Source organism: Patella vulgata, chromosome 8 (genome assembly GCF_932274485.2).
Source record: "Patella vulgata chromosome 8, xgPatVulg1.2, whole genome shotgun sequence".
NCBI classification, from domain to species: Eukaryota; Metazoa; Mollusca; class Gastropoda; family Patellidae; genus Patella; species Patella vulgata.
In genome coordinates this window covers 19,760,983-19,777,283 of record NC_065886.2, presented here as the reverse complement: position 1 = coordinate 19,777,283, position 16,301 = coordinate 19,760,983, and the positions used below count along the sequence as shown (strand labels likewise).

The window sequence follows — 16,301 nt, the reverse complement described above, 5'->3', positions numbered from 1 at the left end:
TATTCAACATTATCTCGACCCATGCCTATTATAATGTACACGCAATATGTAGTTTACTTGAAGCCGGTATTATGCTTTAGTCAATCATCTCTTAAGGTTTTAATGTGACACGTCAGAAATTTTTAAAAATCCAAGATAGCCGCTATAATACTTTTGGAAGAAATGTTGCTTTTTCTAGATGGTACATTTGTATTCCTCGTGACCATGAAGATGTAGGTTTATAGACACCTATATTACGATCCTAAGTGGTTTAGAAGCTGAGGTGGGTAAATATATGTAATGGTTAGCATCTGGAAAAGGTGTCACTTTGACTGTAAGTTTGGAACAACCACATCAACGTGCTAAAATGTCTAATTATCATTAAGAGAAAGTAAGTTCAATTCGGACATCCAGATTAGAATGTGACCCTTTACTCACGAATCTCTTTCACTATTTCTACAAGACATCCCCATTGAAATCCAGTGACAAAATGAATCTGTCACATTTGAAGGACGTTTTCATTCATAAATAAGGACATGCTCGCCATCTTTGACTATGACCTTGAAATTTATATTGGCTGTGTCTTATATTGAAAATATTGAATATCCATACATATATATGATATATTACATAGGATAGGAAGGACCAACATTGTGGAAATCGTGACAAAGAATGGAATAAAGAGATTATGGAATAAATTATGTCATTTCATTTTGCATTCAATTGATGTATTGTTGTCGATCAGTCGTTATATACGCATTTGTATATGTAAACTTTGTAAAACATTAACGAATTGAAATTTGAAACTAAATGCATTCAGGTATGTACTTTGTCTTCACAAGCCCATTTCGAAATTGTATGCAGATATCTGATATATCGTTGAGGGGAGGGGGGTAGATGGCTGAATGGCTAGCACGTGCGAGCTCTATCATAACGTCTGTCATTGAGTCAACTGGCGTGGTTTCGAATTCTCCATTGTACGTGACAAGGAGTAGGGTCGCCTGTCCAACCTCGTTAGTTTTCTACGGGTCCTCTGGTTTTCTACCACTGTTAAAGACCCCTAGGTGCAAGCGAATTATTGAAATAAAATTGAACCATGTGTTAGTCCCGAAATGACCTAGTTTGTGTCCAGTGGACTTTGTCATGTATGACAATATCTTTATTAGATAAAAAAAATAGTTTACAATATAGTTTGCTGTGGATGTTGTTGTTAGTTAGTTGTATTTTACTTCCGCTTCCACCGAGGTGATATCGCAGACAAGTTGCCGTGGATGTACCAAATAATAAACTGTAATAAAAAACAATAAGATATATACTATATTTATTAATGTACAAATACTTGTGACCTTGAACCATTCAGCAATACCAGCGTTAATATATATTGCCGTGGATGTACCAAATAATACATATTAACGCTGGTATTGCTGAATGGTTCAAGGTCACAAGTATTTGTACATTAATAAATATAGTATATATCTTATTGTTTTTTATTACAGTTTATGACAACTGGTGAACATGTTTTCAGATTGTGGTAATAAAGTTTAATTTTAAACATTTGACTTTATTGTTTATTTGTAAGATGTATGATAGTTAATATTTGCCAAGGTTGAGTAATTCACATGTCTGGTTGCAGGTATGATTGCATTGAATGCATGTGGACTGCCTGTTTTGTTGTCGTGGTTTGATTGGTTGTGAGTGAAACTGTTGTTTACGTGGTGGGAGATATGAATTTATTTATTCACTCTAATGATGGATTTTGGGAGAATCATAAGTATTCATTGATCATTATTCATGAATCATTCCTATAGATATTTCAACTAAATGGGTGTTAGACTGTGCGCCTCGTTGGTTTGGACTGTGTGTCTTTATAATGGTAATCTCTTGATTAATGAGTAAGAATAGGTACATTTACTTGGAATTATTGTTTGATTTTTGTAATGTTGATAATCGTGGAAATGTAGAAATATTTTGATTATTTGTTAAACATTGTGTTGTGTTTTATAGGTGACCTGTTTCTGTTTCTGATAATGTTAATGTGCTACGGATAGTGTTACTATATTGTTACTCTGCTCGTTACTGTTCCGGTTATTTATTTTATGGTGATTAAAAGATCTACATGAATAACTCATCAACCTTATCTTAATCATCTTGCTGCGGAGAGTCAAATATTTAGTTTAGTGACTGCTGTGTGCGCGTTTACCACCAACTCATCGTCATTTTCATCAACCTAGAAAGGTTGTTCGTCGTGCTGTTTCAATCAGTGATATAATGAACTCATTGGAGAATAATTACATGTATTTATATTATAATTGTATTAATATTGTATTTTAGTTAGATATAGATATTTAAATTATACTATGTTTTTGTTAATGTGAACTATAAGTGACCGTCAATCCGCCCCCCAAAAAACCAAAGGTCCAATTTTGTGACAGACCTTAAACCCCATTTCTTTCTCTCTATATATATTGTTGACTTATTATTAATAAGAAGGATTAGCACGTACTTGATTCAATCAAATGGAGGGTGGTAGTGGCTGAATGGCGTGAGCTGTGAGCTTTAGATTATTAAAGTTTTGTCATTAAGTCAAGGGCATGGTTTCGATTCCCCGTTGATAAGGAGTAGGGTTGCATGTTCAACCTCGTGGGATTACTCATGGTCCTCCGATTTCCCCCCACTGCTAAATACCCCTAGATACAATTATTAAAATAAAATTGAACCATATGTTAGTCCCGAAATGACCTTGTTTGTGTCGAATGGACGTCACACCGCATTCTCTCTCAGCTTGTGTTGAGACTGTAAGAACATTTTGTATTATGCCGTACAGATGCTAATGATTCGCATTAGCTACCACAGACACCATATATTTGCAAATGTTGGACGCAATATCCCGTCGACCTTCATGAATTATATACAAGTACCTATTAGTGTTATTGTTTACGGTACAATCGATAAGTGGATAACTAGAGGTTGTTTATGTAGTCTGTGTCATTATGACAACCGAGTTGAAAGTGGTGTTTCCGCAGGAGAAAACAAACTGGCCCCGCAACTGTCTCGACTGCAGCGCCAATTGAGAACTTATATATGTGAATATATGTGAATAATTTAGAATAATACCTTGTTCAAAATAACCATAGATTCGTTTAATTATCAGAAATCCAAGCTCTGAACAAGTACATGTATTTGTCTGAAAAATTCGATAAATGTCTTAAATTAAAATATCAATCGTTTAAATGGCAATAATAACTCATACATTTTGCATACATCTAATCTGAACATTCCCACTGCGTTACTTCAAATCTTGTATTTAGCATTCGGAGAAGAACCCGGGCTTTATATAATTATGTTAATTATTCTACTAATACCAACTAATTTAAAGGTGTTTGGGGGGGGGGGGGCTAATCTGAAAACCCATTCGGCATAATTACCGTTTACTCATACCAGTCTAGTGCAGGTCAGAGTGCCTGACAATGGACAACGTGTAGTCGTTCGGATGGGGACGAAAAACGGAGGTTCCGTGTACACATTGCCATGCACGTAAAAAAAATCCCTTGGTAGTTGGAATTAGATTTAATAGTAGACCGTAGTGCCACTATCCGAGCAACATTTCCCTCATTACATGTCGTATGTCGTATGCCCGTCGCCATAAGCCCACTCGAGACAGAACAGCATAACGTGAACCCCCATTTCATTTCATATACCTGTCTGTACAATCTTCACACTCATGTTTAAATTATATACCCCACATCTTCCGGATTACAAGTTCGTGATACGAAAGTTAACTGTACTTTCAAAACGGAAAGAATTTTAACATCAATTGTTAATAAATTCTAATCATATTTTCCCCTACGTTGTCATTTCTTTGATAATTTTCTTCCTTGTAATTATTGCGGTATAAAGTTCAAGGTGATCCTGACATGACACAAAGTGTGTGTAGTATAAAACATTATTTTTACATTATTTATTTCTTATCGAATAACAACACTTTAATATTTTTGCAAATCACAATCCTTTTGAATCGACCGAACAAATCAGTATTGACATGTGATCAAAGACCATGTAGGTGATAGCGTTGATGCTGTCGAAATCATAAATATCAGATTCAGGATGTCGATTACTTGACAATCCACAATCACCCTTACCGAATCCGGCAAGTTTAATATAAACCCAGACCTTTTAATGTGAGAGTCGGTGTTTTTTTTTTAGTGCGGTGGTGCACTGTTTTCATTTCTCCATACAGTGACATCAATGATATGCTCTGGTCAAGATGAGAATAACATGTACCACATAACATCAATAAATATATTATTTAAATTTGCACAATTCACTTCCCTTGTAGATCTATTTTATAATGAGGATGGCACGGTTTCCTATTGGATACGGTATTTATTATAACACTGTTATTAACGGGCATTTTTGGGGAAATTGTTGAAAATTTGAAATTATCGTGTAAATAGATTCCTTGACAACGTACACGTAACCCAGGAAGTGTCTTAAATTGACATGTGCGATTAGTATTAAGTAAACAAGATATTTATAGCTTCTTTATAGTCTTTTTCTCAAGTAACACCTTAAAGACAGTTTAACCTTGAAATAGATGGACTTTTTAAAACGGGTGATATTTCTATATTGTCAATGTAACCGTAATCTGCCTTGCACGGATAGGCGTTGTCTCCGGACGCAGTTCCCGATGCATTAATAATTAGTACGGTAACGGAAAAGTGCTAGGCTTGAGCTATTTTAGTTGTTATCTATAGCAAACATGTGTCTGCCGAACAAGGAATAGTTCCTTTTAATTCTCACTTGAGAAACTATAAATAGTAATTGCAGGAAAATCTCTCTTTTTGTTATCCAAGTGCAAGGTTAAAGTGCCCTGCCGATTCATGTATTAAAATCTAAATAGAAAATATAAAATGGGTTAGAAAACTGTCTGGTTTCTATGTCCCGAACAATCGATTCATATCTGCGTGAACTCAGTTGCTAAATCTAGGAAACAATACACTTTCAATTTGAATAACGGAACCAAATACAATATAACGGCAAATAGATGCTCCAGTAAAGTCCGGTCCAGATGATTACACAGTTGGATGATGGTAGTATGATATAATAATAATTGGACTTCCGTCAGCCCACATTCTTTCAAATTGGCGGGAATATTACTTTACTGACACCATTCATTACATTAAAATGGAGACTCATGGTGCCGCTGCAATGGTCATAATGTCATAGGACCGTCCGAACTGCCCCTGGAACTGGACTGGACTTTTAATCAGCGAAAGTCCGCCCTTTTTGTATAAGGGGACTGCCATCTTGTATGTCGCATTATATGTAAAATCCCTACGATTAGGCAAAACTTACATACAGGTAAATCGAACAGTTATGGTACGTAAATATACCTTTTAGGCTTGGCAAAATCGGGCCCTCAAAGAGCGGTGGAGAGGAATGTATTTTACTTTATCTGCTTTCGTTTTATATACATATAAAAGAATATGATCTGTAGAATACATAATTTATTTATGAATTTAAGAGGTGAATGAATGTTAGCCGCGAAAACTATGTATTTCTATTATAATACATGCAAACACATTCTGATAATGGCCATGAACATAAAACGGCATACTTTATTAGCCGATTGAAATGAACACGTGTCTTTTAAATTATATACGATGGTGTATTTTTCTTAGAATGTATTTAATATCCTTTTTTTTCTGCTCGAGTCACGTCTGAAGACACATATCTATTTGACGAAAATAAACAGTAAAAAAATCCACATAAACTTTAAAGCGCCTTAGGAATATCGTATATAGTATTGTTTGCGCTATATAAATTCTGTGTTAACTGACTGATGCATTTTAACTTTCGCCCGGTGATTCTTGCCCCATTAAATGTTGGATGTTTTGGAAATATGGCTACAGCTCTAGGTTTCGATGCATGTCGTGCTCAAGGCGGGGATGTTTGTACAGAACACGTGATATCAGTTACCACGGTTAGAGCCTAGAGGGGGTTCACTATTTCGAGGGATTTTCATTCCTTAATTTAAATTTCTTTAATTTAGCTTAGTGTAATATATGATTGATTTAAAAATAATTGTTCGACATCCCATTTTATACCATATTATTTAGACCTAAATACACTATTTCCAAATAACAACGAAATATGATATTATACGCTGGCCTGAAGCCAGTTTATTTATGTGGGCCCTTAATACATGTTATGATAATAACTACCACCCTTGTTTAGATAATACAATACACCCCCTCCCGCCATAATGTAAGCTATTGTAGTCTGGTAGTAAGACATTCACCATAATATAAACTATATCGTATTACGAGTAGTCTGGTAGTAAGACCTCATTAAAGGGTTAATTTGCTGACCAAAACTTCAAATACCTATTGTTAATTAATCACGGGTCCGTCCGATCTCTTTAAAATCTATATATGCTGTTTACATTAGTGATAAGAAGAATTGTGAAATTTCAATGTTAGTTAATAGCTCCTGTAGCATTATTGCCCTCGCTTACTTTTGAAATTTACCATCCTATCTCTTTAAAATGTATATGTATTGTTCAGTCAGTGTGATAAAGAAACATATTGAATTTCAACTATTATTTCCATTAACGCTCTAGTGGTAATTATTATCCGATCTGCTCGATATTTATATGCATTTTTCAGAGAATCCTATTAAATATCTACAATTTACATTAATTACGTGTAGATTTCCTGTCCTCTCACCTCGTAGAAACCTGTAAAAGCTCTAGCGAAGCCACAATATGACCTACATTAAAAGATATATAATTTAAGTTTTAGATAAAGAGCTGACCGCTGACCATTCTTGCTATATTTCAAAAATAGATAAAAATGAATATATTGAAAATTTCATTCAAATTACCCTATTCTGAGCAAAGTGTTGATATGATTAGCGTAGTCTTGATTTTCATTGCTACCACTGTTACGATAATAAACCAAGTTACGATTATCCAATTTTAAATTAAATTGTTTCATTCCATTAAACCCCAAGACCATCCGATGGTCTAGACTGTTGATTATGGACTAGTCATGTGAATAAATGTCTAATTATTAATTTATATACCATTTGAGGCCAAAAGAAAGACCTGCAATACGCATATTTAGCTCTTACATGATGTATCTTTAATGCGAAAACCCTTATGAACTGAACGGATCAGTTAGTTGCTGTGTACCCTGTATTTTTTTTTCTTTTCGGTTAGTGAACTTCTCCTTTAATGTGAAGTAGACCAATCCCCCGCAGAATGGACATTCCTGTATAGATAACATCTGTGAGTTTATACCCAAGTGAACTTTTGTATTTAATCTATGTTTGTACTTAAGGTCAAACTTACTATGGCCAGAGAAATTTATCTTGGTCACAATAACAATATAATTTACTGGAACTATATACTGAACAGGCAGTTTGGAACAGCCAAATTCTATTTAAAATCAGCCCCATGATAATTAGCATTTTCGAACATAGGGGATATTTTCCTCGATCATTCTAAAGAGAATTTCGTTCACGTCTAAACAAATAAAGCAAATTTGTCTTATGACTATATTAATATACCTACCTTCTGGGGTTCTGGAAAATAAATGAATACGATATATGGATTAGATATACTCTGAAAATAAAAAAAAATGTCTTAATAATCGAATAGCTACAACGCCCGACAAAAATGTCTTAATTAACAATAATTACATTTTATGACCTATGGGGTGTTAAAGTATATACCAACCTCTGCAAACCTTTAAATTTGAAAGTCACTGTAACTGCGGTCATGACGGTTAAATTATACTAACAATAATGTTTGGATTCGGTCGGTAGATCCAGGGGCGTAGATCCAGTTAGTACTTAACTGACATTAATTAAACAACACAATTTATATTTAACAGGTTAGAAATAATTAACATCGTTTTAAACATATTTTTACAATAAATGTTCAAGTCTAAATCTGCCAATTGCAGGTCATATTTCTGGTTTCAAGCGTTATAAATTATTATTTATACATGTACATGTATTCACATGCCAAGCTTAGACAACCCTTTAGTACATGGGGTATCCGAGATTTAAATGGATTTGAACATCCGTGAGATTTAAAAATTTAACGATAAACTGGATAATCGAAACTTAGATTCGGTTGTCAACCACCGTGGCCCAGATATCAAACTGATTAGGACATCCGTGCCATTTAATAAATATATGTTAAAATGGATAATCGAGACTGTGTTTATTATCGTAGCAGTTGTAGCTAAACCTTGTCGCTCAGAATACTATAGTAGGGTGAATTTGGACTCAATAGTAAATGTTTAATACGTCATGCTAATCCGCACAGTATTACATAATTCAATCAATTATATTTTAATGGATCTTAATCCACCTTAATTACCCACCATTTATATCTACTTCATATTGTCTTATATATTTCATTAATCACCTGTCTCCAGTATTCTTTGTTTTAAACTTTAAATTGAGCTTATAAATTATAATTAACGTCAACGGGCTATAGCGTTTAGTTACCAGGGTATATTGTTTGTAGATTTATAGGATTAATGCCCTAGGCGATGCATGGGGATATATAGACCCAAAATGACAGAATTTGAAAAGAGCTGGCTACACACGTGTCTTGGGAGATCAACTTAGATCACATACCTAAGGACAGACCTTATTTACCTGTATTTGGAGACATAAGTTTATGTCAATTCCCATATCCACATTGGAGCTTATTTACTATTAAGCATTGGACCAATAATTGTTATATTAATTGTCTGTTGTGATATTTGTTGATTACTGTTTACCAAAGAATATAGAGAACTATTAACAACCATCAACAGTCTTGTCTTCTTTTAATCAACAACGAAGATTCCAGAGAATACACTAAAAGTGCACTTGTACAATACGGTAAAGTAATTTGACTGAAATTTTCAATATAATATTATTCATTTATATTGTCTATTTTTAAACTATTGGGCAAAAGCATAAATGCTCAACTCTGTATCTAAATCTTACATAATGTATCTTTGAATTTATTAAACATACATTATGCAAGAGCTAAATCTGCGTATCGCAGGTCTTTCTTTAGGCCTGAAATGTTATCTAAATTATTAATTAGACATTTATTAACTCTCGGTGCCATCTGATGCTTCCGAATTTCCTTAGATTTGATTCCGATCTGCCGTTCAACAGCCATTGGCGATTAACCGCAAAAATAGATAATCGAGACTTTGTTTATTATCGTTACAACGGTATCAATGACAATCGAGGCTTAGAGTTGAGTAATTTGACTGAAATATTCAGCATATTCCCGTTCAATTATCTATTATTTAACCATTATAGCTAGAGCTGTCTGCAGCTCTTTATCTTATCTTCCATAATGTACCTTTAAAAGAAATGTGATTAAAGATCGTGTGAGACCGGTACATGTGTAATTCAGCGATGGAAAATAATTGGTAAGTGATGATACATCTAACACATTTCCTTCAGTTTGTATTACATAATCGGTGTGCTATTTGTTTTAAAATATCTCTTTGGGATATGAATGATACACGTCCGGGGTCCTGTGTCCTCATGGAAATGACCGAAAAATTGATGTTATTATTTTGTTTGAAAATGTCTTGTTTAGCTCGAGGCTTGGTTCTATTTAGTGAGTGCTGAGATTGGATGATTTTGCTTTTTACAATCTACAACTAGTCGTCGAAAGGTCGATACGCATCGCTATCAAACAATTTGCAAGGGGCAATTGGTGTGCAATGGTTCTTACCATAGGTACCAGATTTCAATGTATATTATGGCACTCCCACCAAAATCACACTTGCAACTGAAAGAATTGAATACGAAACAGTTGAAAAAAAATAATTTGGTCTGTGTTTATAATCCTTGATTGCTATACCAAAACAGAAAATCGATAGACCAATAGCGGAATTTTCCATCACGCTGTCTAACATAAGTGGAAATTTTCTGTACTCGCTCTGAGCCAATGAAACGACTCGTTATAAACACCGTTCGTCTTTCGGAACAGTCCATTCTATGAATGATAAGCCAAGTTGACGTCGTATCACGTGGGCAGCCTTCAACCAGCTGCGTCAAGGAAAAAAAAAACCCCTCTTATCCGGCCATATATTATATTGCCTGTTGATAATAGCTACCTAACTATAAGTTACTTTAGTAACGTATTGTATCAGCTCTGCCCTCTACTACGTTACTGCTGCGTGCTGTATACAACTAATATGAAAATAAGCCCCCCCCCCCTCTCGATTTTAAGACTATTTTGGGATCCTTATACCGTCTATTTTTGATCGTGATTCTTCTTTGATCGCCAAAAGGAATCATTTCTTGCCACATCCGGTACAAAGTTTTCATGTAGAATTGTGCGATACAAAAACAAAAACAACTTTCATTTGAATTGGTCGCCATTATCAAACTCACGCTCAACCAATATTCCAAATTTAGGAATGGAATTTGACCGTGATGGTCCATGATCAATTTCATAAATCTAGTTGATGCTTTAGAGCCTCTCAAATTATTATGCGACTGGCTTGAAAAATATGCATGGCGTTTATGGCCATGAGGACCCGGAGAAAACCCACGAGGTTGGACAGGCGACCCCACTCCTTGTCACGTACAACCGGGGATTCAAAACCACGCCAGTTGACTCAATGATAGGGGGGTGGGGTGGATAGCTGAATGGTTAGCGTGCGCGCGCTGTATCATAAAGTCTGTCATTGAGTCGACTGGCGTGGTTTCGAATCCCCGGTTGTACGTGACAAGGAGTAGGGTCGCCTGTCCAACCTCGTGGGTTTTCTCCGGGTCCTCCGGTTTCCTCCCACTGCTAAAGACCCCTACGCGCAAGCGAATTATTGAAATAAAATTAAACCATATGTTAGTCCCGAAATTACCTAGTTTGTGTCGAGTGGACGTTAAACACCATTTCTCTCTCTCCCTCTCTCTGACTCAATGATAGGCTTTATGATACAGCGCGCACGTGCTAACCATTCGGCCATCCAACCCCCCAAGCCCCCTTTAACGTCGAAACTCAATCTAGAACAGCCATTCTTTGTCACTCTCAGTCATGCATTGCTTTCAACCAACCGGTCTGTTGGCAACTTTTGTAAATAAATTGACGATTTGCGGTTATTCTTCTCTTCTCGAGGCTGGGGCGAAGTCGTAGTCAGTCGCTTTTCGTCATGCTCCATTATACATTAAAAGAGTACCCCTCTTGCCCTTGAAGATCCCTCTTATCGCCCAGTGGGTTCTGTTAACTTGCTTCTAAAATGTTAGGGCTAATGAACTTCGTCCGTTATAGTAGAATATGTCAAATATTTCATTTCGTCCCCAGCGAATATCGAAACACCATCCCAAATATTATTATCACGCGCTCAGCGATCTTTTCCAGGGTATATCTCATAACCTTTCAAGATACCTTTCTGAAACTTTGTACACACATCATCCTATTACAATAGTTGTGTCTTTTGTTATTTAGCAATTTCTGGGATTTATATTTTTTGTGTTTCCATGGAAACAAATTTGGTGTATAATTTTGTTTCCGGAGCATATTTTATAAACCGTTCAAGATATATTATTAAAACTTTGTACACACATCAACCCATTACAGTAGTCGTGCCTTTTGATATTTAGAAATTTCTGGGATTTATATTTTTTGTGTTTGCATGATGTACAATTTTGTTTCCGGATCATATCCCATAAACCATTCAAGATATATTCATGAAACTTTGTAGAAACATTAACCTTTTACAGTAGTTTTGCCTTTTGCTATTTAGGAATTTCTTGGATTTATATTTTTTGTGTATCGATGAAAACAAATTTGACTTAGTTTTTGGTGTTCAATTTATTTTCTGGAGCATATCTCATAAACCATTTAAGGTATCTTTATGAAACTTTGTACAAATATCAACCTATTATAGTAGCTGTGCTTTTAGCTAATTTAGCATTTCTGGGATTTAATAATTATTGTGTTTCCTTGGAAACATATTTGAGTTAGTTTTTGTTGTTCAATTCTGTTTCCGGAACACATCTCATAAACCATTCAAGATATCTTCATGAAACATTGTACAAACCTATTAAAGTAATTGTGCTTTTTGCTAATTTGGGATTTCTCGGACTTAATCATTTTTGTGTTTCCATGGAAACAAATTTATGAGCATTTCTCATAAAGTATTCAAAACATCGTCCTATTGCAGTAGTTGTATCTTTTGCTAATTAGAAATTTGTCGAATTTAATAATTTTTGTGTTTCCATGTAGCTAGTGTGATCAGAATATGAATCTTCTGACTAGTCCCGTTGATATTCCAAGAAGTTGTTTTTCCTTATGCCTTCCAAACAAGTGCAAGGGCGCGGGGTGGTTATGACTAGTCATCTTGTTAAGTTTATTACAAAACATTTATGTATAGCTGTCCTCACCAAGGTACTTCGACGTGTTTTACGTATATGTAAATGTCAACAAAATATCTATATGACAAAAAATATATAAAGAATGAATTCTGTTTTGTCATATAATTTAAAAAAAATGATGAACACAGGATCCATTCACTTAATTTGATATTTGTTTATTTGGTGCAATGTCTATTTTCTGTCTTGTCCGCAGGTTTATCTTGTAGATTTTTGTTTTACGTGTAGCGCGGTCCTCCTGCACTTACTATTAGATTGATTTCATTTATACACAGTTCTATGGTGGCATATTAGATTCAAAATTCTAAATTTGTTAATGTGTCCACTCGACACAAACTAGGTCATTTCGGGACTAACACATGGTTCAATTTTATCTCAACAATTCGCTTGCGGACGGGCGACCCTACTAATTGTCACGTACAACCGGTGTATCGAAACCACACCAGTTGACCCAATTGCAGACCTTATGATACAGCGAGCACGTGCTACTAACCATTTGTAGTAACTAATGTCATGTAGGTAGCCTATAATGAAGGTATTAGAAATATAGACTTCCTCGCAAGCCATTAAGCGGCTAGGGACTTTCTTTGAGCAAGTTTTGTACCGTTTGATTCCCTTAATTTCCAATTAAACAAACTGCCAACAAAGCATATTTTACCTAGCTTTACATATAAGAGTTCCAAAAAAGATAATGAAAAATGAATATATTGAACATTTCATTCAAATTACTTTATTCTGAGCGAAATCATGACTGTTTGAAAACGTAGCGGTGAGCGTTTATTATCGTAGAAACGGTGGCTGACAACCGAGAGTAAGTCTCGATAATCCAGTTTATCGTTAAATATTTAAATCTCGCGGATGTTCGAATCCATTTAAATTTCGGTCACCCGAAGCTTGGCATGTGAATAAATGTCTAAATAATAATTTATATAATACTTGAAGCCAGAAGAAAAACCTGCATTAGGCAGATTTGGCTCTTACATAATGCATCTTTAAGTAACTGCCAATCCGCATTCCACGTGACAAACTGGGAAAATTTGAGTTCTTAGCATTTTTTTTTCGCAATTTCGGGTTGCTTTTGCTGAACACGCTACGTCAAAAAACGCCTTGCTGGACTGGAGCATATTTTTGGTCAAATTATACGATGTTCAATGCACCCGACTAAACAAGTTTGGAAAAACTAACAAAAAGTGATGAAAGAAACCCTTGTCTTTTTTCACAGCCTCAAAATGTATACGACTCTCGGTTCTTTGGTCATGATAATACAACGTGCTTGGCTGTAAATCAGTGTGGGTAGCCTTGCAAAGGATTTGATTTATGTTTTCATAGCCTAATTGGCAAACATCGATCAATATATCTATATTTTGTAATTAGTGTATTATTGTGGGATATCGTCTATTGACTACGTGTCAATGGTTTAATCTCACTGTGCCCCCCAATCAACTGGTGTTATAGGGTAGTGGTGTGAAAATTTAAGTAAACAAAGGATTATAGACTGTATCCTTATTAGTACTGTTCACCTAGTTAAAATTTAATTATTTTAATGATTAAAATATATAAGTTAAGTTCACGTGTCATCGATTAACGAGTATCTTAAATATTATTCACCTACCTTTCATTCAGACAGTACTCATAAATCAATCAAATATATGATTAGAAACTCACTATCATTATATAAGGATAGTTGTCACCCCCAATTACATTATATCTTTTAAAATGGCTCAAGTTTGCATAGGGTTTATTCCTAATTCTCAAGGAGGTCAAAATTTAGTTAATTTGGGGTATAAGTACAGAGTAAAAAATACGAAAACCAATAGCACCAGCAGACTTTTACTGAAAATACAATAGTTCAATTGGATAACGGGGGACGATTGCCCCCTAAAAGACGAAAATATAAAAGAGTAGAAGAATCTATTAATGATCTAAAAATCAAACTGTTAATGGAGTAAAAAGTGCAATTGAATATACTGACGCCATATCACATTTAGTAGGGTTATGATTTATGTTTGATACATGTATTTGTTGTTACTTTTTTGAAATTTATTGTGAATAAAGTTGTTAATTAGTTTAAACCTAGTAGTTTAAAAAAACAGACTATACTTTTAACACCATTGTATTCGATAATCCCCTTGCTTGATTAATCCCCCCATGAGAACAATAGCAGGGGGCACAGTGAGATGTCCCCGTGTCAATCTATGCCACAACTCATAAATTGTACTTCTTTTTTTCCTCTTATTCATGCAAGATACGCCACGCATTTTGCAATAGATGGATGGAGTTCAGGGAAAATAAATAGGGATCATCCTTGTAATGTTCCGAACTTTTCTGCCCCTTCTTCGACAAAACAATGGAAAAACAGGATATTAATAAAACAATTTAAAACTAAATGATCTTATTATTCCAAACTCATATTTAGCCTACAAGGCAAAAGAAACAACCAGATTATACATACAGGAGACTGCGACTTTCTTGTAGCGACCTAAACGGACAGTAAGCAAGTAGTTCTTTTTAAACTTACGCTCCATATCTTTTACAAATGGGCCTTTCGGAAATAAAATTCTTTCGGTTGTTTTGCAGTAATTGCAGAGGCGTAGCCGTGAAATATATATTGTGGGGGTCTGCAAATGAAATTATATAATGTTGACAATCTGTGACGCCGGAGGCACGAGGATGCGCAGCAGCCGATGTAGCGCGAAAGGGAGAGTGTCGGAGGATCACCCTCTCAGGGGGGGGGGGGGGCACCCCCATAAGTTTCAGTCTTCTGTAAACACTGTTTTGGCATATTTTACGGGGTTAAACTAAAACATCACACCAATACAATGTTTATCATGTTTAAGCCAGGGGTGCCGTATTCATATTTTTTCATGACTTTTACATATTGAATGTTACGCTTGAGTTATGAACAACAGGACAAAGAGAGTTTAGTAGGGGAATTTGAGGAGGATCCAAATGAAACAAAACTTGATCACATAACTTTAGTTTATGAGGATGCATATTTGACAATCACCTTGTTAACTACAATACTATATACATATACACATTGACATTTACAAGAATGTTGTATAGATATTTAAAGTATTTTGACAATTTTGCGTATTATAAATGGATTTCAAAAAGTAAACATAAGTGTTTGTGTTTTAATTTGTACATTGTTTTATACAGATAGAATCTTAACTAATCCTTATAATTGTTGTAAATAAATAGGAGTAAGGGCCTACTATGTGAATTTTTTTTTTTGGGGGGGGGGGGGGTCCAAGTATATTCAGCCCCCCCCCCCCAGAAAAACAATTGGTGCATGGAGCCCCCCCCCCCCCGAAAAACAATTGGTGCATGCCCCACCCCCTGGGACAGAGCCACGACCAATTTGTGTGTGTGTCTGCGTGTCGCCTACATGCCGCAATTCTTATCAGATCCTTTTGAAAATTAGCATACTTATTCCTTATACCTTAAGGATGATCCCTATTGTTTGTGGAGAATAACAGACCCCAGGGGCGGAGCCACACCCATTTTGTCCCTACGTGTGTCTATGTACTGCCTACGGGTCACAATTCTTAATGGGTCGCCTTGAAACTTGGCATGTGTATTCCTTATAGCCTAAGGACGGCAACTATTGATTTTGGTGCATGTCCCGAACCCCAGGGGCAGAGGAACGCCCAATTTTTGTTTATCGTATACAGGCCGTAATTATGAATGGATCATCGTGGAACTTGGCATATTTATTCCTTATACCGTATACATTTATAGTCTTTACTACTTTAGGGTTTGCTTGAAATAAGTTAAATATCTATTTCAGAAAACTATTATCTTTATTTAATTCTTGATCACATCTTTATCCATATGCTAATCATGCCGATTTACGAGTGTAAAGGAGACGAGTGATAGCTTACATTATTCGATTAATATAAGAGTGACTC

The 16,301-nt window shown here is 35.3% G+C and overlaps 1 protein-coding gene across 2 annotated transcripts in view; it reads left to right on the top strand.

Moving 5' to 3' along the window:
* Positions 1–16,301, top strand: part of LOC126830754 (sphingomyelin phosphodiesterase) — a 41,987-nt gene that overhangs the window by 2,394 nt on the left and 23,292 nt on the right. Inside the window, exon 1 of one of the 2 annotated variants that reach the window (XM_050561154.1) lies at positions 8,864–8,883. The exons of the other annotated variant lie outside the window; for it this stretch is intronic. The gene's annotated coding sequence lies outside the window, so the exon portion shown is untranslated. Of the gene's footprint in view, positions 1–8,863; positions 8,884–16,301 lie in introns of those variants that run through there. 2 annotated transcript variants of the gene reach the window in all.